The following is a 24,248-nucleotide window of genomic DNA, read 5'->3' as shown; positions in this document are numbered from 1 at the left end:
TAAACGTACAGGGGGCATAGTTAAAAAGTTTTACTCACTGGGAGCAAGGTATCAGAAGATCTTACAGGTATGAGCAAGTATTCCCTATACTGATAATGAGGAACATCTCTAGAACTGGTAATAGCTTACCTACTGGTAAAAAGGGAACAGAAAACTTCTAAAATGTGTGCCCAGGTATACTAGGTTTCACCCCGTGCGTCCATCTTGGATGATCATCTCTGTCTGCATTGTGTGTAACCTAGGAAGTGCCTTACAACATTTGACCATTGTTCTAGTAGTCTCAGGAGCCTGTCTCCTAGAGTTGGCCAGTGCCTAATGCTTCAGAGGGGAATCCTTCCACCAAAATACATCCTCCTGTTTCCTGATGCAGAAGATTTGATGAGCTTTGTGCCTTCTAAGTCGGCTCTAGTGTATTTGGTCATCAACTTCATATCACTTTTTCCAAGAAGAGCTCACATATGCAGTCAGTATTTGCAGTTAGCAGAGGCTCTCCGCCTGAATCCCATCCCCTCCTCCCCTCGCCACTTATAAAGCGAGGGGATGCCTGGTAGAGCATTCTCTGTGAGATCTCTGGAACTTGCTCCCACCTCTTCTTAGTCTGAAACCACCCAGATTTGTTGACTTTCTGGGCATGCTGCAAAAGACACTTGTTTGTTAGGGTTTTTGGGAGAGGGATGAGGCATGCGCTCCAGAAAGTGAGAGGATGGAGCAGAGCTTTTTGTGTGGCTGGCTGAATTCTTTCTGGAATTATTTAACTCGGCCAGAGTTTTGTGTGGTTATAATGTCAGTTGTGTGTCAGGGGGCCTAGAGCTTTATATAGGCATCTTTTTATAGTATTCAAATTGAAATACCTTTTTTTAAAATAGTGTGAAGCTGTGGCATATGGTGCTGATGCTTAGTTGGGTTACCTAATTTATTGTCCTTAATAAAATTCCTTGTCTCCTAAGGAATGGAACCAAACTATACATGTCATACGCCAGTTGAAAGCTCATAAACTGTATACATCAAAAGTGATGGCAATTTTCATGTCGGTCATCTAGGGCCTGATTATCCCAGGAGATGTACATATTAATAACAACACTTAACCATTATGCCACTTTTCATCAAGATCTAAATTCCTGTGCACAGCTCCAATTATCTGGACCAAAGTATCATATGGTTTTCTTACAGGCAACCAGTTTGTTTACTATATACAACCCAACCAAAGACCAGTTTTCTGAGCAAACCCACAGCCAGAATGCAAATTAGCAAGTGGAGTTTTGTATGGATCTAACCTTTGATGTCTTCTTTTTGGTGATAACAAAAAGTTCCTTTTTCCTGCATTAGATATGAATAACACTTCTTAACATCAGTGCTGTTGTTGTAGCTTTCCAACTCCACAAAACACACAAACTACTTAACAGGCTGGACACCTAATTTTAGAAATAAGACTTGACATGCAGAATAACTACTGCTAGCACATGATTTATTGCTTACCACCCCATCATATGACACGCTCTGAGTTACTGGCATAATAAGACTTATCTGACTGACACCACTGAATTAATTGCTCTCTGTTGCTGAGCGAGGTGAAGACCTGAAGTACAACAGGTTTGGTTTAGTCTTTGTTCTTTACTGAAATTGTGAAATTAACATTTCCCCCCTCTTTGTCTCCCTCCCCCATCCCCTGAAAATACCTTCTCCTTTGTTCCACTTTGTAAATTTAAAAATCCGTTTGTGCACATGTTATTTCATATGATGGTAAATAGAACCTTTTAGCCAGGGTAAGTGAGCCTGATCCAGGAATGTAGAAGATTGTATCTTGAAAAAATCAATATTAAGATGTACAATTGCTCCCATGGTATTGAAAGAATTAGTTGATCTACATGCCAAATGACAACCCCCTTGATAACAGGGATTATGTGTCCTGTCTTTCCAGGCTGTGCTTCTTGGGGGCTGCTCTCTAGGTCCCTGAGGCAGAGATAATCTAATTAGTACAACAAAGACCAGGTCAATTTGAAAATGTAGGAGGGGATTGGAGAGAATGGTTGTCGGGGGTGACAGTGTTACAGCTAGAGACAGGCTCTGGAAAGTTACAGGGGAAGAAGGAAAATTTAGAGCATAATTTAATCTTCAGTTTGGCTCCACAAACACTGGAAAGGCAGACCCACTAGACTATTACCAGACGAGCATCAACTTAGTGAATGCTTACAGCACACACATCATATGCACACACTCAGTCACACACAGGGAAGGAGGGGGTCAAAAGGAAACAAAAGTGATCTTGTTTTCAGTGGAGAGAAGATGGTTTTGACCTAGATAGGCCTGTCTGCTGTGAAGTCATGGGCTCTGGCTGGAAAGCCACTTGTTAACAAATGTTTCATCAAAAGACATAAGATTTCCTTTCCTCTGTATCAAAGAACATGGAAAACATCCAATGGTTCCCATTCAGCTGTCTGGCCCCATTCAGCAAAGCACTTAAATATGTGCTTAACTTTAAGTACATGCTGACATCACATTGGCTTAATTTTAGGCACATGCCTGGAGTTAAGCACATGCTTGAGTGCTTTGCTGAACAGGGATGGACTTTAAACACAGATGCTTTTCTGAATTGGTCCCCAGTTTCTCAATTGGAGTAAAAAATCATCCTAGCTCTGTTCAACTCCAATGAAGATCCTCAAAGCTATTTAGGCTTCTAATGTCCATTGAAATCTTACTGACACCATCAAATTAATTGCTCTCTGGTGCTGAGGCGAGGTGAAGATGTGACGTGCAAGAGGTTTGGTTTAGTCTTGGTTCTTTACTGCAACTGTGAAATTAACATTTCCCCTGTATCTCCCCCCACCTCAAATACCTTCTAATTTGTTCCAGTAATATGGATTAATAATAAATAACAAAAGGTTACAATTTGCACAACTGGATGGGTATGAATCATTTCAAATTCCAGAGTCCTTTTAAAATTACTTACTAAATTATCAGCAATCCCCACTGGTCCTGAACCTAGAGATGGTTAGTTAGTGATTTCTTTATACCAGTCCTAATTTTCCATCCTGATTACAAGTCACATTGCTGTGGAACCTGATGCAGGCACTATACCTGGTCCTTAGCGTATCCCATCAGTCTCATAAACTTTGATGCCCTCAATAGCTGTAACCATTTTCAGCAGGGATCAGATGAACAGTGAGGGCCAGATACTCAGCTAGTGTAAATTGGCATAGCTCTTTTGCACTCCTTAATACTGCCCATTTGCTTAAATACATGCTGAAATGTAAGTCTTAGAATCAGAACCTAACTAAATGAATATTTTGCTTAACTGCTAACTTTGTTTTTTGTCAGACTATAAGCTCGCATGATGGAAAAGGATTGACACTGTTTTTGCATTTGTGTTACAAATGGGTCTGTGACCTGTTACCTACCAATTTTAAAATGTTTAGAATTTCCAGTACAATTTGCAGGTTAGACAGGGTTCAAAAATACTGCTGGCTACAGTATCTCAGGTAGGTATGTGCCAGAGTTGCAAATTTTGGAATGAGATCCAAGCTTTCCAAAAGCCAGGGGGTGTTTGTCTCTGAGATTTTGGTTCTAACCATTACAGGCATAGGACCATAAAGTTTAGATCTGAATCTAGATTCAAACTTGGCCAAAGTCCTGTGTTGTTTGGATCTAGATTTTGTTTGGGACCCATCTCTAATATGAATATTTCAAGCACTGCTTTGTGCAAAATGGGTGCAGGGTTCTTTGAATTAAATTAATATAATTTAGCGGCCTGAGGAAATGAGACATTGATTTCTCACATCTGGAAGTTGCTCTCTTCTAAGGATCATATGCACATTGAATTCAAGCATTTTTGTGCTGCTCCCCTGACCGTTGCATCCATGTCATCAAACCCAATCTTGTTGCTTTGGCAAATATTCACACAAATAAGAACATTGTAACAATGGGATCTTTCTTGTAACATTTCCTCCTCCTCCTCCCCTTGTCCCTTGCTGCCTGTCTCTCCTACATTTGAGAGACAAAATTTGGAGAGGCGGCAAGGATGAGATCATAGTTCTGTGAGAGGTGACAGGAAAACTGGCTGCGCCGTTCAGTGCTCCACGTATCCTTTTCCCATGAAGCAGATCTGATTCTCTTTTCCCTATCCGCAACTGCGTGGAGACATCAGCACTTTGGAGACGGTGCTCGCCAGCCACTCTGGTAAAGCTTCAAGAGTGAAGATAAGGCCTTGAGACGTGGAGCCATCCAAATGTGAACGTCTAGCGCTGAGTTTGCATTCCTGGCTTTGCTTATTGTATTTATTTACTTTAATTAAGATATTGAAATAACTTTATAAACAGGAATTAGCCAGGCACCAAGTCTTGATACCCTTTGGGAATTGTCACAGACTGCAGAGTGACTCTAGTGGGGATGCTGTAGGTACCCTAATTGTCATTAATCTCAATTGTGGCTGCAGATGCATTCATTCATGTTTGTCAGTTTGCTACTGGCTAGGCTCCCCCTGCTTGGCTCTTAAACTCAAAAATAGGTGTTCAGTTATAGTCGATTAACTGTCAAAGCTGGATTTTTAGAAGAGCCTAAGGAGGGTTAGGCAATGGGACTTAAGCCCCTTTGCTTCTAGTTCCAGCCCTAAAGACCCAATGAGCACATTTCTATGCAGAAAATGGAACCCTGATTTCAAGCCCTGCCATTACATCATACAGGTACTGTTGGGATTATTATTATGTATAAAGTGCCAGAGGTGGGCTAGCACTTACAGACAAGTAAAAAAGCCAGGTTCCTGCCCTGGGGAGCTCACAATCTAACTTTGTCATAGGAAACACAGCTAATTAAACAGTCCTAGAGCAAGAAATGGCTAATTCTGTTCTGTATATGAGCCACATACCTAGAAGTCTGAACCCAAGCGATTATGACTTCTCTCTGAGACTATTAATGTGTTTCACTTGTTAGAGAAGAATTAGAGAAATTCCATTTACATCAATGGGAGTTTTGCCTTTGACTTCAGTGCGACCAGGATTTGGCCCCTTTGGGCCCAGACTTTTGTAATTAGTTGGTTGTTAACCAAACTGATGTTGGAAAAAATGGATTACAGTTGATAGATCTAGAAAACAGATGATCTTGGACTGACTAGGAAGTAGCCATTTAAACAGTGCAAATGTGACCATCCATCAGTCAAGGTTATTAAAATGCTTTCGTGATTTACATCTCCTAGGCTGCCTTTACACCCCACTAGTCAAGTTAAAAATTGAATTGAATTCACATCCGATTCACTTCCCCATATCTACTTGATATTTGATGTTAACCCTGTGAGAGAAGATCCTGCCTTTCAGAAGCCACATATGAATGTACCAAGGAACATATTCTCCTGGTGTCACTTTTTGAAAATCATAGACAAAGAAGACTTATTAGGTCACCTTGTCCATCCCCCTAACAACACAGAATGGTTCCTTATGGTATATTGCTTGGCCCAGCTCCTTGGTTTAGTAAGCTTTTGAGGACCGGCACCATCTCTTTGTTCTGTGTTTGAACAATACCTAGCACAATGGGGACTTGGGCCGTGATTGGGGTTCCTAGACACTATTGCAATATAATAGTATGCCCTGTTATGTGGCTCATACTAGCCCCTGAGAAAACACAACCTTTTGCAATATAGTTAGGATAGACCATGGACTGTAGTGATTTATTCTTATTAATAATTGTATTCACTAAGGCTACATCTACACTACAGGGGGGGGTCGATTTAAGATACGCAAATTCAGCTACGCGAATAGCGTAGCTGAATTCGACGTATCGCAGCCGACTTACCCCGCTGTAGGGACGTCGGCAAAATCGACCTCTGTGGTTTCCCGTCGACGGCGCTTACTTCCACCTCTGCTGGTGGAGTAAGAGCGGCGATTCGGGGATCGATTGTCGCGTCCCAATGGGACGCGATAAATCGATCCCCGAGAGGTCGATTTCTACCCGCCGATTCAGGCGGGTAGTGTATACCCAGCCTAATACTGAGAGGTCAGCCTTGAAACTCTGGCATTTCTCTCTCTGTAAAGTATTATGTCATTTCATTTTGCAGTCCTTTTTTTGGATAACACTTTTGCATCAAATGAAAACTATTCTTCCTTCCCATGTCTCTCTCTTAAGCCACATGGGTCAAGTTTAATTCCTGTGGGATTTGTGGGGGTATGGTATATAACTCCTGATGTATTCCATAGGAAATTAACATTATTAAATGATTGTGTGCTGTATCGTTGGATCTTATCATTTTGTGCCTTTGGATACTGCAGCATTTTGCACAACTGCAGATTTAACAAAAATATATTAAAAATTCTTGTTTCGTTTGATGAAAGACCATAAAGAGTGAAACAGAGCAAATCAGATATAGTAGAACAGAACGTAACTGTTTGCATGGGAATACTGGGAACTGTGTGTCTCACCCTCACAGGCTACAAAGATAATTTCCTGACTACTTAGTAGTAGTTGGTTAAAAAAAAAAAAATCTATTAGACAACTTCTCCTCACTCAAGGGAAATGTCTATCAGCAAAGCTGATTAGAGATAAGGGTAAGCAGATGTCAAAACAGAAGACCACCAAAGAACTGGGGGTCCTAAAGTGAACTGGGAGAGCTCCAACAGGTAATAAAAGTGTGGCTGTCTGTCATACCAAGATTTAGAGCCCAATCCTGCCTTCCCTATGCTGCCACAACTCCTCTTGACTCCAATGGGAGTTTTGCCAGAAGTAGCACTGCAGGATTGGTCCCTGTGGCTGGGTGTTGCAGATATACCTTTACATATGAGAAAATTATGTTTCCATCCCTCTTGTTAACATTTTTTTTAAAGACCATTTTTCCGTAGCCACAGTCCTAGAGTCTGAACTGAAATTGAAAACAATAGGCAAAACAAAGATGGAGAACTGTATTGCAGATCGTCCTAGTAATTCATTATGCTCACATCACGAGGGAGGAATTTAACATAAAGAAAATTGTTCTGTGGAGGAGAGAAAGGGCCCTATTGTGGTACTAATGGAGTATTGCCATTGACTGCAGTGGAACTAAGGATTCAGACCAAAGTGTCTATCAGGGATTCAAAAAACCCCACCCCTTAACCTAAAAGCAGAGCAGGTTGTAAGCTTTTCTGATGGAACTTTTTTTTTGTCAGAAAATGGTGATTCAATTAAATAAAAAAAAAATCTTGAGAGGAAATTATTGAAAGGAAAAGTTCTGATAAGGGTAAAATAAAACTTTTCAGAATGTTTCATTTCATAAAAAATATTCCGAGATTTCTACCTTTCCATCCGGATTTGGGAGAAAGCGAAATTTTGAAATCTCAGAATTTCCTGTGGGATGGAATTCTGGTTTTATGCCAGCTCTACTTAAAGCCACGACGAGTCAGCAGAACCCGCTTTACATTTCCCAACTGGAGCAACATCTGCTTGCAGGAGACGGTGTTTCCGGCAAACCCCACCGCTTGCTACAGAGCAATTTTACAATTGCAATAGGATACTCCACTGTTTGAAGTATTAATTCATCTGATTGCAGTGTCAGCACTCAGTTTCATATTGTTATCAAAACGCACAGCATACTGAGTTGGGTTTTGTTCTGTTACACTCTGCATGCGTGTTAATGTTGGAGAGACACAGTGAAACAGACTATGAACAGACTATGACTCAGTGGTTATAAAAGAATGCAACACAAATCATCTAGTTTTTTTGGTCTTTATTGGTTCTAGGTAAACTGTTGTGATGCCAGAACAGAGGGCACATAGTTGGGCTGCCACACGGGGCAGGGAACGTTACAGGAATAGATTTTCTTACAAGCTTTCTGTTTTTGATCACGCCAAATCCAACCCTCTGACAGAGCCACCATTCCACAAAGATTCTACAGCTGGACAAGCTCTGGATGGGACTTTTATATGCAGAACATTTTCAGCTTCTGTGGAACACCGTACCAGAGGAGACCAAACTGGCCAGGCCCAGCATCTAAATGCAAGATCCACCTCTTTGATAAAGCCCCAAAGCAAGCCAGTTCCTGCAGAATTTCCAGTCCGGTCTCGCAGGCCTGCTGTGAAAAGTTTGCGTTGTTCAGAGAATAATTTGCTTATTTGAACCTCCAAATACAAAGCCAGGCTTGTATCCATCAAAGGAGTTTTTCAGATTAATCAGATGCTAATCTTGTTGTTTATGGGCAAAAATCTGAAGTCCTTACTCAAGCAAACTTTCTTTGAAGAATGTGAGGAAGGACTTAGAGAGTGGCCCATTCTAACTGTTAATTGTATAATTAGAGAGTCTGCTGTCCCCAGAAAGGCTTCTTTTTTACACCTCTCTTCAGTAATCATCATCTAGGGGAAGGAATAGTCTCTTTTCCTGATTCTCCCCACTCCCTTTTTTTCTATTCTGTCTTGAAGTTGGATTTTGTTATCTGATTTGACTTCCCTGCAAGCGAAAGTCTGACTTAATAGAATGTAGCTCTATTGTCCTTCCCCACAATCTCATGGCTCCTTGATCCAGCTGGGTTTTCTTTTTAGAGCACAGCCACCCATTTTCTGTTGACTAAAAGAAGCAGAGTAATCCACAGGTACTTATATTTGATCCACCTGTATCAACCAGCCAGTCACTTCTAAAGAGGACTGAAGAGATTTTAACAAATAAATCAAGGCCACACAGTGTTAACATGCCCCCACAAGAAAAGGTAACTGAATACTCAAACTTCTACCGATGCATGAAATGGACTGGAAAATTTAGACAAATGCCGGATGGATTCTCTCCACATTTGGATAGCAACTCCAGGTCACCACAGGGAAATGGTAGCTCTACCAAGAGAGCATGTGAAATATGCTTTTCCACTTTTTATTAAAAGCTTTTAAAAAATTCTGGACCAAATTTTCCAGAACACTTACGTGACTTGGGACTTGATCCTGTACCATTCAAGTCTATGGAGTTTTTCCCATTGACTTAAAGTGAAGCGGGATTGAGCCCTTTGGTGCCTAACTCTCATTGACTTTCTATAGGCTTTAGACACTTCAGAAAATTTTATTCTGTGCCACTTGGTTCCATTCAAAAGTCTTTACTGTGGTCCCTTTATTTCAGTAACGCCTAAGGGCTGGTCTGCCCACAAGCTTGCACTGAAATGACTAACCTGGTTGCAATGCACACCTCTTGCTATTTTGGTGCAAGTCTCCCTTTCTGTGGGGGTACTTATTTCAGAATTAAAGTGTTCTAATTTGATTTAGTGTATGTCAGTACAAAATAAATTAAGCTAAATCAAAATAGGACACTTTTTGAATTCTGAAATGTGTCCACAAACAGACTTGCACTAAAATAATATGCCCTGACTAAAGGCACGTCTACCATGATACCGGGAGGTGAGATTCCCAGCTCATGTAGATGTACCCCCGCTAGCTCTGCTCAAACTATAGAACAGTGGATCTGAGGCAGCATGGGAGGGCGGGGGAGGAGAAGAAGGGGCTTGGGCTATCTGCCCAAATACATATGCATGGAGCAGCTAGTTGGAGCTACTGCCCTTGCTGCCGTGAACACACTGGTATTTTTAGGCACTAGAGTTAGCATGACTGTGGCTATGTGAGGTGGGAATCACACTTCCAGCTCAAATGTAGACGTATCCTAAAGCTGTGTGAAACTCAGCCGTTGAATTTCTCAGGTGTTTGTGATGTGATTTTTGGAGTTGTTTGTCTGTTTTTACATTGAATTTGGCTCTCAAATGTATCTTAAAAACTGAAAATTCACCCACAGCCTGAGAGGTTTTTGAGTAGTGATGAAGGGGACAGGAGAGGAATGACCAGACTGGCATAAATTAGCTTGGGGCCCTGATTGTCAGAGGGCAAGTGTTGAGCATTATCCAAAGTTTCTGATCTTGGACACTCCAAAATCACTAGCCACTTTTGAAAACATAAGCCCCAGAAAACATTTTTCTGAAATGGGACTTTAAAGAAAAAATAAACAGACATCCCCCACTCAAAACACCAGACTCACAACCGCCAATCATACTTCATTTGAAAATAGGGTTAATAAAAGTGCATCTTCTTCAAAACTACCTAGTATTAAAGGCATGTGAAATTTGTCACACAACTGGGATGTAGTGGAGTGCACTCTTTCACAGGTTTCACAAATAGGCAAGGGGGGAAAAAAAGAGAAAATACCTTATGGCTGCTGCTATTTTGTAAGCTTTGTTTATTGTGCAAAACATCCCTTTTTTTTTTTTTTTTGCCATTGGAAGCTGCTTTTAACGTAATGAGAACTCTAAAAGGAGTGCAGCATGGTGTGGGAGGTAGGTCAAAAGTTCAAATTCATCTTCCCTGACTTGTTCTCTGTGACTCGTACCCACTTGATAAGTAACACTCGGGGGTGCATTTTCAAAGCGTTGCACGGGGGGATTTAGCCATCTGACCCCCATTAAGGTTGATGGGAAATCCTGTGGCTGTAACTCCACGCACAGCGTTTATCCCTACCCTGCTTCACACTAAAGAAACCTTGAAAGGAAGAGTGGGGAAGACAACAAGGACATCAGGAAAAATCTGTAAACTCTCCATTTCTTCTTTTCCAGGTTTTAGTTCCCTTTTACTAAAATATTTAATTCAGCCCTTATTGCTAATATTGCTGCTGACTTTCATCTTCTGTGGTTTTCATTCCCTACATTGCTACACAGTGAACAATAAAGTACATTCTCAATCCCTCTTCCCTAATTAGTTTCTTACATATGTTTTCTTAATCATCCAAAATCTTTGAGGGAGATCAAAAACATTTGGATTGCTGGGTTTCAGATGAATACAGGAGTGAACCAATGTGTGTGTTCTTATGGGGCATGATCTAAGCCCATAGAAAGACTCCTATTGATTTCAGTAGGGGGTTTGGATCAGACCCTTAAAGCCAGATTTGTATGTCCTTCCTCATTTTGGGGTAGTAACGTACTGCCCCAAGTAATCCCATAAAGTCGCTCCACTAGGTGCATTCCACTAGCACCTTGGGTTCTTGGTCCTTATCTTCAAGGCATTCCATGGTCTGGGCATTGGATAGCTAAAGATTGCCTAAAACTCTGGGATGGAGGTTGTGGTTGACACCTCTGATCCTCGGGCATAATGGAATGTTTTCAGGTAAAAACCAAGCTCATTTGTGCAGGAGAAAGAGCTTTCTCGGGGGCCAGTCCGAGGCTGTGAAACAACCCCTGCCACCGTATCTCAAGAATCACAAGAATTACAAACATCACCACCAGGGTCCGCTTCTTTGACCTGGTCTTCTCTAATACAAACACACAGCAGTGGGTATGTTAAACTAAAATAACCACCTTCCCCCCACCCCAAAGAAAACCCTACCAAAACAAAGCACTGCACTGTATGCACAATACTCCTTCTCTGAGGAAGATGAGAGGGAAGAAGGACCCACACCTGACAGATGTTAGTCATGGCACTTGATGCATTACTGGAAAGATGCTCAATACTACGTTGAGGCGGGTGGTATAAAAACCTGAATAGACAGAAGAATATTAGCTTTCCCATCCTAACAACTGACCACAGAAAAGCCAAAAAAGATGCCCTTGCTTGATGTTCAGCCTTTTCTATCCTTGCCCCTGCAACTTTCTTTTGAACTAGATTAATAGATTTTCTGCATAACCTGCATGAGGGAATGGTCTGCAGACACTCTTTTTTTCATATATACTTTTATTGCTTAAATATAAAGATGGGTAAGATTAATATATTAGACAGATGAAATCCTATAACCTGCCTCCTCTCTCCTCTGCCAGAAAAATCAAATACAGACATTGGGTCAGACCCACCGCTACTATAAATTGATAATGTTCCATTGAAGTCAATGGAGTGGTTATTTTACACAAGCTGAAAATCTAACCCATAATATACACATATATTTAAAAACAAATCATAAATAAGCAACAGAAAACAATGAAAGCAACTGTAGATTTGTTTCAGGATACAGAAGTACATTGAATAATATAATACATCATCTAAAATGTAAGTCACAAACATTGGACCTAATCAAATATATTAACATTAGTCATAAACCTCTAAAAAGGCCTGGATGGTTTCTGTCCTCTTATTACAGTGATAAGTTATTTCACTTAAACCTTTTTGTACCAATATGATATGTTCTACAGTGTGATGGATTTCCATTTTTATAAGCTTTGTCTCTTAATAGTATGGAGTACCTCTATCACAGGAACTTTTTGTTGGTTTTAGAAATACCATTTAAGGTAGCCATATGAACAAGAATAAAAAGGGCTGGATCTTGATGCAGATCACTATTTGATATTCAATTAATACTATTTCTAATAAGTTGGAATGTACGGATATTTTGACACTTGTAAAACAAATACAGTATTGTGCCACTTGGTGGCCCTCAGTTTCAGAACCAGTATACTGGATACCACTATAAGGATGCTATCCATATCCTTAACTCCCCCTTCACGGGATGTGTCAAAATATGACCTGAAAACTATTTTTGCCATAATTGCTCTAAATTTCAGAGTTTGAAATCTAACCCGGATGGTACACGCTGGGTGTCCGTCTGATCCTGATAAGTGCTGAGCATCTGCAATCTGATTTCAGTGGAGGCAGCCACTATTCTGGATTCGGCCCTATTGCTCCATATCCCATGACTGAATATTGAAAGACAAAATTTTATTTTGCGATCTACATGGTAGAACTTAACACCGATATGTTTCTCTCCTCCCTTCCAATTATTAATCCCTTGCTGTTCCATATTTAACTGTTCCATCACTCACATTTGAACAAAAATAATTATACATTGGTCACTCTTTATTTTGTGTGTACTTCAAAACTGGTCTATTGAAGAATACTTGCCTATTTAGACTCATTTTTTTTAATTCTACTGAATTCTTTACCTGCAGCTATTTCTACTGTTGTGGGTTATGTATACATCCTTTAGTCTCCATTTTCTGTGCAACTTCCACATTAATGTAAGGAATATTGGAGAGACTCACTCAGAGAAGGGTTCTGTCTCCAGTTGAGATAGTATATGAGAATCGCCACAGAGACCCAAGCGTTTCAACACGTGGCGGGAGAGATTCCTGCTCACTTCTGGATCGTGAGCATATTTTCTGTCTAGTGTTATCACTACCGTGCCCTTCAGACATCATCCTTTAGTGTTACTGCTAAGAGCACCAGCATCTGGGGACAAGACTCCTGAGAAGAATGGAACTGCACTTGGTGCCACCCTGAGCACCTTAAAGTCACACAGGCCCAATTTGTGCCTTTAGGTCTAGCCCTGAGACATGGGCGGTGCACAGGCCCATTGCCCATAGTGGCAGCACCAGGAGGCTTTGTACCTCAGAGGGTTTCTCTATACTGCAGCTGGAAGCATGCTTCCCAGTACCAGTAGCAGACGTGCTAGCACCTCTCCTGCTAGTGCACTACAACTAGCAATATAGCTGCGGGGTGGGGTGGGGCAAGAGTAGCATAGGCGGTGGCTTCGGCTAGCCACCTGAGTACAAACCCACCCGGATCTCCAGGGTATGTACTCGGGCGGGTAGCCCGAGCCACCATCCATGCTACCCCTGGCTACGCTGCTAATTTTAGGGTGCAAGCTCGAGTAGCGCTAGCATTGGTATGTCTATGCAAGCTGGGAATCATACCTCCCAGCTGAAATAGAGATGTATCCTAAGGCTCCCTTGATGCACTGAGGAGAAGAGTATTTTGCTACAGCCCTTAAAAAGTCAGCTCACCTTCCCCCTGCGCTTATTCATCTGGACAACTCTACTCACCAGTTCTTCCTACTCCTGCTCTTCCCTGCCCTCTAGCTGCGGGGTCCAAACATCAGATGGATAGCCCGGGCTCACCCCTCTCATGTTTGGAACCATGATCTAGGGCTAACATGGTCTTACTCTCCTCTGCACAGTCACATTAGACCCATATACGAGCTAGCCCTGGGGTAAGCGGGTACAAATCCCACAAAAGTATATGAAAGTCAGCCCATTTGGTACAGGGCTGCACATGGCCCTGAGTTTGCTTTTTATCTATAGTTATTATGACATGGACAACCACATTATCAGTCCAAGCCAAGAACTCCCTTCTCTTCGTGTGTCATTATATAATGCCTGCATCTGTAACTTTCACTCCATGCATGTGAAGAAGTGAGGTTTTTTTACCCACAAAAGCTTATGCCCAAATAAACCGGTTAGTCTTTAAGGTGCCACCGGACTCCTTGTTGCTTTAATTAGTTCCATTGGTTTTCAATGGGGACTGCTCACGTGAGTAAAATTGTCAGGATTTGGGAACTCTTGGCCAAAAAGGAGTGGAAAATCTAAGTAAAAGTGATTCTTTCTTTATATTGGTATCTCTATTCCACTGTTTTCTACCTTTTAACATTTAAAAGATTCTTTCCTTCACTTCAAACCAAGGATAAACAATACATGCACACCATTTCATTTGGTATTTGAATAATATCTCATGATTTTTAACAGCAAATGGTGCAGTGTCAGATTCATACAGGGCAGGTGAAGAAGTTAAATATAACCGCAAATGCCCAGCAATATTGCATATTGTCATTGTACATAAGCAGCAGCCTGGATGATTTTAGTCCACTTTTTCATCGCATATGTTTTTAGAGTAAAGTTAAGTTAAACTGAATTCAGCAGCAGATCTACAAAATCAGTTCCATTCAATAAGAATACACAGTAAGAGCTTGGTGAAAATTTTTAAATATGTTTCTTAAAATTAATAGTTTATTTGGTGACACTGCAAACTATATTTGACTTTTTGTAATTATAAAATTTGATGCAATTTTCAGATTGAAAAATCTATCATTCCCTTACAGTAGTTGCCCGGGAGCTTTTGATTAAAACATGTATAAAGATGATGAGAAAAGAGGCAAAGAATTATTCAGAAACAAAATAATAGGATGGGATTTTCAAAAGTGCTCCGTGTTTGGTTTAACTCTGTTCATCTTAATGCCAATACGAGTTTTTCACTTTAATGTGAGTGGAGTTAGGCCAACACGAAGGGCTTTTGAAATTCTCACCTGTAGACTTTGGGTCAAACTTTCAAAAATGAACCTGTTTTTCATTCACAACCTATGGGCACAAATAATTGCAGTCTTAATACAGATTTAGTACCTGATTGTGCTGTAAATTAGGTAATTGGATCCTAAATTACACATGAAAATAATTGTGTGCATAAAATTGTCCCTCAGTTATTTCCACCTGCAAAATGATGGATGAAAATATGAAGGCCCATTTTATCTGTTGCCCAAAAGATAAAAGTATACACAGTGTCTTTTAGGGGGAAATGTATCTGTTACACATTAGCGATTATAGAGCTGGTTAGAAACTTGAATTTCCATTCTGCAATAAATTCTGACATTTTGAAAACAAATTTGTTGCAAATCAGAACAAAAAGCCAAAATTTCCTGTGAAAAATTAAAAAATATTTCAATTTGGGACTATCCAATCACTTCATTTCATTAATGGAGAATTGTTTTATTTTGATAATGTCAAAACATTTCATTTCGATAAGTGTGAAATGCTTCACTTTGATAAGGTAAAACATTTCATTTTTACTTTATTGATTCAGTTAATTTTTTTTACCTTTTATTTTAAAATATTAAATATAATACATAGAGATCATACATCATATTAAATATTTTACTAAACATAAAAGTCAAAATGAAACATTTTGATGTTACTGAAATAAAATGAGAGCGTTGAAATGATTTGTTGAAAAATTTCTCAAAATTGACACCTTTCCTGCAAAGCATTTTGATTTTGACAAAACTGCATTTTTCAATGGAAAACACTTTTGGTTTTTGACCATCTCTAAGCTATTACAAGAACAGGTGAGAATTTTACAGACAACAAACAAGCCCTGTATAAACATCACATTAGTAGAACTAAAACTATACCCAAAGCAGCTTTCATTTGACTGGGAAAGGTCTGAGCATATCCCTAACAAAATAATACCCATTCTTACAGATGTCCAAGACTTGAACTTGGCTGGCAGTGCTAGTCTGGCTCCCACAGAAGTTTGAATATGTTCTGAATAAAATGTTCTTCAATATATGCTTTGAGTTCAGGAGATGTATTGCACTGAATGAGCTGCTATGGCTTCAGCAGAAGTCTGAAGGTATAATCTGAGAGCTGTGTCATGCTCTAAGAACCTTCAGTGGGGGGATTGTTTTTCCATCCCAGGCAGATTATTTGGAGAAATAGGCCATTCCTGCATTTTTATTTTTTTTATTTTTTTTTATTTCTGTGGAGCTCTCATTAAAGTCAATGGGAATTTGATTTGTGCAAGAGCTACAGGATTAGGCCAGTAGATGGTACAAAGCCTTGGCTAACTATCCCAGAATGATAAATAGGCCTACAGGAAACATCTGGGTCAGTACTCAAATCATTGTCACCAGGTGGTCAGGGGCTTCCATCATCTTTCAGTGACAAATTGTTTTACTTTTGCCTGCAGAAATTCCAGTGGCACTACATCCAATGAAGAACATGGATTCCACGTAGGGCTAGAATGTCAAAGGCTCTTGAAAGCTGGTCCAATTTCCATTTTGCCAGACATTATGACAATGTAGTGAAAACTAATTTTGGATAATGAGCAGTCAGCAAGAACAAAGCATCTTATAAGTATCTGTTAAGAATACAGTTGAACCCACTTAAGCAAGATTTGGATCATCAGAAAGCCTTTTTCATGGGACAAACCTCAGGGAGCCAATTATCTTTTTCTCTTAAGTTGAATTAGTATTTTGTCCCTTTATTGGGACAATTGTAATTGCTCAAGAGGACGGGTGGGATAATGCTAGCCCATAAGGCCTTGCTAATTAGATTTAGAGATGTTAATGTGGTGATTCAGGTTACAAGATGCTGGTGGGTTTTATTCTCTACTTGTCTCACACAATGGCAGCTAGGAAGGAAATCCATATTAATGTGTTGCTCTTTAATACTAATATGAATGTTTTGATCTTTTAAATTGGTACAGTATTGCAAGATAATCAATTTTGTGCAGTAATATCTGGTACATAAATGTAATCATGATTAAGCTGAATGAACTGAATTGCAGAGATGTGGCAGAAATATCATTTTGATACACTAAGTTTAACTGGAACTGCTGCCTAATTAGGATGAATTGGAATCTATCAAAGCATCTTGCATGAAGAGGCTTCTGCTGTACATAGAATTCAAATGGCTGAGTTCATTCAGAACTTGCAAAGACAGAATGCTATATCTTTATGGTTTCTGCCTCCTCAGTTAGAAGATGCTATGAGAATCTCCCAAATATACTATAGCAGATTGCCTCACCTTTAGATAAATACATCGCTTTTCCCCACAGGTTGAAATAAAGCAGTGACCTCTGAGTTAAGTGTAGGGGCAGATCCTTTGCAGAAGATAAGAACTTCTGGAGGGTGATACTGATAATGCTTGCACAATCTTTTTTGTGTGATAAGAAACTGACTTTTTCCATTTCTGTTTTTCTTCTTGCTCATCTTATGCTTAAAAGAACACTTTGAAAGCATCAAATGCCAGGTGAATGTCATCAAGTTCAGAATGATCCCTGTGCTCCAGCATGGATTTGAATACAAAATCCTTTTAGACTTGTGGCTCAGCAATTTCCACAACAGCTCTTTGAAACCATGTATACCAAGGTTAGTTTTTGCATTTATTCATGATCACGTTTCTCCTTCGGTTGTTTCACATTCATTTTTAGAACGTCTCTTCACCAAATGAGCGGCATCAATATATAGTCATTATAGCTGTGCTTGGCATTTACCACGTCACTCTAATATTATTTCTCACAGTGCAAGGTATGTATATGTGTGAGCATCTATTGCAGGATTAATACTGACTACATGCCAGGGTTTGTTGTTACTAGACTAAATCTTCCTGCCTGAATCTCCGACATAATCACACTGTAAAGTATTTTCTGTATCCTGTGACTGTGATGATTCTTGCTATCAACTAATGGTCAAATAATCAATACGTTTAAAAAATAGGGCCAAATTCTTGTCTTTCAGCCTGTGCAACCACATTGCAGTCCCAGGAGGGAAGTAAAGACAGATTTTGTTCCATAGAATTTTAGTGAAGGCAGATAACCGTAGATTCACCTAGTCCATCCTTTCCTATAGTTGAACAAATCCTGTCTTCCAGCAGCTACACATAGTATGTTGTCAGTACTTCAGAAAAGCACTTGGCTGTTCTTGACTGCTTTTATGATGGATGTTACATGGCCCGTATGGAGTGGTGCAGAGTTATAGTGTGTGTGTATATGTAACATGGATGCTTCACTTTTTGTTTATTTCACAGGGCAAGCAAGGTGTGCTAACTGTTTTTTTCCATTTTTGTCTTGCAAGTGCTGTCACAGTTCTTTGTTAAAAGTTAGTCAGCTGGTTTGTTGGTTTAAAATGTGTTGAAAAGAAAAATATAGGTCAAGTTTAAAGTGATTTTTATTAATAAATAATATTTAATGATATAATGGAACTGATCAGTGAGACACACAAAATAATACAGTAACTCCTCACTTAACATCCTCCCACTTAACATTGTTTCAAAGTTACATTGGTGCTCAATCAGGGAACGTGCTCGATTAAAGTTGTGTAATGCTCCCTTATAACGTCGTTTGGCTGCCTGCTCTGTCCACTGCTTGTAAGATTCTGTGGAAGAGTAGCATCTTTACAAGGGAGCATTGCACAACTTCCTCTTCTCCCCCCATCCCCACAGTGCTTCCCCCGCCACCAAACAGCTGTTTGGTGGCGCTTAGGACTTTCTGGGAGGGAGGGGAAAGAGCGGGGAAGCGCTGTGTCTCCACTCCTCCCCATCCCTCCCAGAAAGTCCTAAGCGCTGCCAAACAGTTTGGCGGCGCTTAGGACTTTTGGTGGGTGGGGGAGGAGCGGGGATGCGGCATGCTCCGGAGAGGAGGTGGAGTGGGGGTGGGAAGAGGTGGGCCTGGAATGGAGCGGGGACAGGATTTTATCTTAATTTTATCATTTAATAAAATATATATTGTATAACTTATATATTCTGTGTTTTAAAGAAACATACTAATAAGTAATGCATTTACAGAACATATGAAACAAAGAGGAATACCTTACGGTGGAAAAGACAAGGGAAAATAAATAGGAGAATGGGAAATCAGAATGAATTGATGAGAAAGAGAAGACACAATGGTCCCAAATTACTTCACACTGGTAGGTATGATTTTAATTTATAAATGCTTATATAGTAACCTGTTGGAATTATTTTTGGAAATTATAATGACATGGGAAAAAGTCAAGCTATTATAACAAAAATCATTTTGTAGCTGGACAGCCACATTATTGAATTTAATTGAAATCTTCACTTTAGTTTTAATTTCTCTCTGGACTGGGACTAGAGAGCGAGCAGATTATAGGGTGTGCTTTTGGTGTGAGAAAGCAGAAGAGGAAGGGCCTGATTCTGCAAACACTTTCTCATAGTAGTAACATGACACCTCACCCACCAGGTCTATCAGGTAATATCTTTTATTGGGCCAACTTCTGTTGGTGAGAGAGACAGGCTGTTGAGCTACATAGAGCTCTTTTTTTCAGGTCTGGGAAAGGCACTCAGAATGTCACAGCTAAATACAAGGTGGAAGTGGCCATCTTGAATGTGGGCCCTTGATCTCAGCTGACAAGTGATCTCAGTGGTAAGAATTATGTTTGGTTGTTAGTGTTCACAGAATGAGGCCTTCCATTCTTAAACCCTTATAAATTGAATGACAGAATGCAGACTTTCTAATTGACACTATTCTCCTGAACACCTGAGAGACCGGATAAGTCATTGTGATATTGCAGTGGCCTGTTACCCATTGATCCCGTCCCGTGAACACCTAATTTCGCAGGTCCCATCCTCTCTGTGGCCAATCCACCCATCCGAAGTGGGCCGCTTAAATACTGACTCCGTCTGCATTACTGTTGACTCCTCTAAACCCCTGCCTCGCCTGTCTCAATACCCTTTAAACCCCGAAGCAGAGGCTGGCATTGCTCCGGTCATGACTGCCCTGCGGGAACAAGGCATTATTGTCCCCTGCTCCAGCCCTTGTAATACCCCTATCCTCCCAGTTCGAAAAGCTGATGGTAAATCGTGTCGGTTTGTTCAGGATCTTCGAACCATTAACCGCATTGTTATACCTGCCTTTCCTGTTGTCCCTAACCCAGCAACGATTCTAGCTTCTATCCCACCAGGTGCAACTCGTTTTACTGTTGTTGATTTGTGCTCTGCTTTTTCTGTCCCGGTTCACCCTGACTCCCAGTATCTTTTTGCCTTTTCTTACAAGGGGCAGCAATACACATGGACCATGCTCCCTCAGGGGTATACAGAAAGCCCATCTTACTTTTCCCAAGCATTAGCCTGAGACCTTGCTGACCTTGTTTTTCCATCCAGGTCCACACTAGTCCAATATGTAGATGATCTACTCCTCTGTTCCCCTTCATTGTCTGCCTCAGAAACTGATTCTTTAGTGCCCCTTACTGCCCTAGCAAAGAAGGGTCACAAGGCTTCTCGCTCTAAGCTACAGCTCTGTCAGGCCTCTGTCACATACCTTGGCTTTCTCCTCTCCCAGGGTTACCGTACACTTTCTCCCACCCGTGTCCAAGCTATCCTCAGTTTTCCCCGACCCCGCTCCCCATGCCAGGTCCGAAAGTTTTTGGACATGGCTGGATTTTGCAGGCAATGAATTCCCCAATATTCCTCCCTTGCAAAACCTCCCCAGGAACTCACTCGAGTCTCTGTGCCTGACCCCATGCTGTGGCCCCCTGAGGACGACTCTGCCTTTGTTTTCCTCAAACAGGGTTCGCCTTAGAGCTACCTGACTATTCTAAGCCTTTTACCCTTTTCTGCCACGAACAATCTGGGTGTGCACTGGGAGTCCTCACTCAGATGCACGGAGACAAAAACTGCCTAGTGGCTTATTTCTCTGCCACTTTGGATCCTGTTGCCCAAGGCTTACCCCGCTGCCTGCATGCTGTGGCTGCCGCATCGCGCCTAGTCGAAATGTCCGAATCCCTTGTCCTCCGCTCTCCTCTGACCCTCATGGTACCTCACTCTGTGGAAACCCTCCTGCTACAATGTAACACAGGCCACCTGTCCTCCGCCCGCCTTACCAGGTATGAACTTTTACTGCTGTCGGCTTCGTATATCACCATAAAGCGTTGTTCTCAGTTAAACCCTGCAACTCTCCTTCCTTTGTCTGATGATGGTGATCCCCACGACTGCCTTGCAACTGTCTCTGCTGTTACCGTCCTGCGCTCTGACCTTTCTGATGTCCCTCTCCCTAACTCTGACCTTGTTTTGTTTACTGATGGTTCCTGTTTTCGAGACAACCAAGGTTGTCTCCTTGCAGGATACGCTGTAGTGTCACTCTCTGAAACTCTAGAAGCTGCGTCTTTTCCTTCTGTAACCTCAGCGCAAGTTGCCGAATTAGTTGCCCTCACCCGTGCCTGCTTTTTGGTGGAGGGATGCTCCGCCACCATTTACACTGACTCCCACTATGCTTTGGGGGTTGTACATGACTTTGACACTCTCTGGCAAGCTCGGGGTTTCCTTACCTCTGCCGGTACCCCTATCAAAAATGGCCCCTACATCGCTGCTCTCCTGTATGCAGTTTTACTTCTGTCTGCCCTAGCTATTGTTAAGTGCCCAGCCCACTCAATGGCGGATACTGATGTTGCTAAGGGTAACACATTTGCTGACACCTCTGCTAAACATGCTGCTGGCATAGAACCTTCCCCAGATGCATTTCTAGGTTCCCTTTCTGTTTCTATACCACCGCCGTCCCTCACTAACCTCACCCTGCTCCAAGACTCTGCCCCAGAAGCCGAAAAGGACTCCTGGATGGGTTGTAGATCACTGATGATGCATTGGAGAGGTTTAAGCTGAGGACTGTAGGTGATGGCCAGTGGAGTTCTGTTGGCTTCTTTCTTGGGCTTGTCTTGCAGCAGGAGGCTTCTGGGTACACGTCCGGCTCTGTTGATTTGTTTCTTTATTTCCTCGTGCGGGCATCGTAGTTTTGAGAATGCTTGGTGAAGATCTTGTAGGTGTTGGTCTCTGTCTGAGGGGTTGGAGCAAATGCACTCTCAAAACTACGATGCCCACACGAGGAAATAAACTCTTTAGTTTTGTTCGAATAATCCCATACACCATTGGCCACAATATGCCAAAGGCAACGGCTTTTTCCCAGATCCAGCCCTGTCCCATTACATACCCAACATCAATGACCTTTTCCCTCCACCGCACTTATCCATTTAGATACATTTATTTCCACTGCTTCCCAAGTGTCATTGCTGTTCCATGTTTTGTTAAATGGACAAGGTCCTCCAGTGAGGTCTGGGGAATTGGGTGGGATTGCCAGGACAGGAACACCAGCTTGAGAGTGGGCTGGGATGTGGCTGCAGACCCAGCAATTAGAAATATTAAGGGTCTGAGCTATCCACACTTGCTGCTGGATAAAAGAATTGTCATTGTGGACTCCCCAGACCTTAAGACACCAGCAGCCAAGGAACAGGCGCCACCAGAGGCGCATGTTGGAGGCAAAGCCCTTCTGGTTCTGACAACCTCAACTGAGGGAACCGCAGTCACGGTTTTACATCCACCAGGCAGCAGGCAGTAGGCTCGCTACTGCTTCTTCTTGCGCCTTGCTTTAGGTCGTCGTCTGCTTCTGGCAACCCTTACGAGAGCATAGATTGTAAGGTATTGCAGGCTGTTCTTCTACGTCTTCTTCTGGAGTCAAAATTGACTCTGCGTGGTTCTGAGGTGATGATTGGTTCGCTGGGGATGGTGCCTTCTTACACTGCGAAGCATGTATTCATGATCCAGGGCTAACATGGTCTTACTCTCCTCTGCACAGTCACATTAGACCCATATACGAGCTAGCCCTGGGGTAAGCGGGTACAAATCCCACGAAAGTATATGAAAGTCAGCCCATTTGGTACAGGGTCCAAAGTGGCAGAGGACTGTAGGTGATGGCCAGTGGAGTTCTCTTGGCTTCTTTCTTGGGCTTGTCTTGCAGCAGGAGGCTTCTGGGTACACGTCTGGCTGTGTTCATTTGTTTCTTTATTTCCTCGTGCGGGTATCGTAGTTTTGAGAATGCTTGGTGAAGATCTTGTAGGTGTTGGTCTCTGTCTGAGGGGTTGGAGCAAATCCCCATTTTATCTCTCCCGTATGCTTTTATTGTCCATGTTAATATACCCTCAACTTCACCAGCCAGCTGGATCTACATGACTCTTCAAAGGGATAAAATGCAGAGCCGCCTTTCCTACAGTGGATCAGAAGAAGCAAGCACAGAACTGTGGGTAGAGACCAGTAGACTCCAGTATATCCCAAAGTATTTAGTAGAGTGAACCCCACTGATTTGCATGTCTAGCTAATCTGTATTGTTCTGGGGAAGGTTGCAGGAGACAATGCCAAGGAACTGTGGGAAACTAGATCCCGTCCCAATCTCATAAGCATGAATAATCAGAGTAGCTGCTAATGATTGTGTTTGACAGGAGGGAGAAACTAGGCAAGGGCAGGAGAACTAGTGACTCCAGGCCTTAACAGTAAAATTCATTTAATATTGCAGATAACTGAGTCTGTGATAAAGGAAACAAGGCCTTCACTCACATAACAGAGAAGGAACAAGATAGCATGATACAGGGTAAAGATAGGGAGGGGGAAAGGATTTACTGCTGGGGGAATTCATATGGTCTGCATTTTTCTGTACCCTTGCACAGAAAAATGCAAATAAAATCTACCGGGGGACACGGCCTCTTCCCCAGCAGCGCGTCTGTTCCAGCATGCATGGAGCAACCTCAGAGATGGGATCAGGGGGCAGGCCATGCATGCCTGCATGATCACCGGCAGGGGGGGGCTAGTGGTATGTGGGTGAACAATCAAGAGAGAGATTCTGTCCCTCTCCCTTGCTACCATAGCTCACTGGTGTGGAAGGGTAAGGCTTTTTGTTATGCATGAGGCAGTCTAGAGGCACAAATGTAGTAGCCCTGCCTGAGTTAATTGATTCATTCTCTGAGGCATTAGCAGCCTGACTATGTAGTTAGTAACATCGTTAAAGTTGCTGTTGATGGTTAATTGATCTCATTCTCTGAAGCAGAAATGTAGCAGTCTGACTGTTAAAGTTAATGTTGCTATTGTTAGTTAACTGTTCCCATTCTCAGTCAATTTCCCCAGGAGCATAAAACCTGTAAAAGTTTTAAGGCCCCTACATTGCCAGAGTGATGTAAAGGAGCCTTATTATAAATGACAGTAAGGGAATCCTCAGCTAGGAAGATCTATGTGCTTTCTCACTCTATTTCTGTGC

At 41.7% G+C, this 24,248-nt stretch overlaps 1 long non-coding RNA gene across 2 annotated transcripts; it reads left to right on the top strand.

Moving 5' to 3' along the window:
- The first annotated feature begins 1,494 nt into the window (after positions 1–1,494).
- On the top strand, positions 1,495–24,069 carry LOC117872566. 2 transcript variants are annotated; one of them, XR_004644514.1, is made up of 4 exons: positions 1,495–1,590; positions 17,442–17,586; positions 19,001–19,125; positions 23,156–24,069. It is a non-coding gene; the product is annotated as an uncharacterized LOC117872566 (long non-coding RNA). The 2 variants fall into 2 exon arrangements; XR_004644513.1 differs by lacking the exon at positions 23,156–24,069 and adding an exon at positions 19,504–19,543.
- The last annotated feature ends 179 nt before the right edge of the window (positions 24,070–24,248 follow it).

This window comes from Trachemys scripta, chromosome 2 (assembly GCF_013100865.1).
Source record: "Trachemys scripta elegans isolate TJP31775 chromosome 2, CAS_Tse_1.0, whole genome shotgun sequence".
Taxonomy (NCBI): Eukaryota; Metazoa; Chordata; order Testudines; family Emydidae; genus Trachemys; species Trachemys scripta.
Note: the sequence above shows the minus strand (reverse complement) of the source record. Positions and strands in the feature narration are given on the sequence as shown.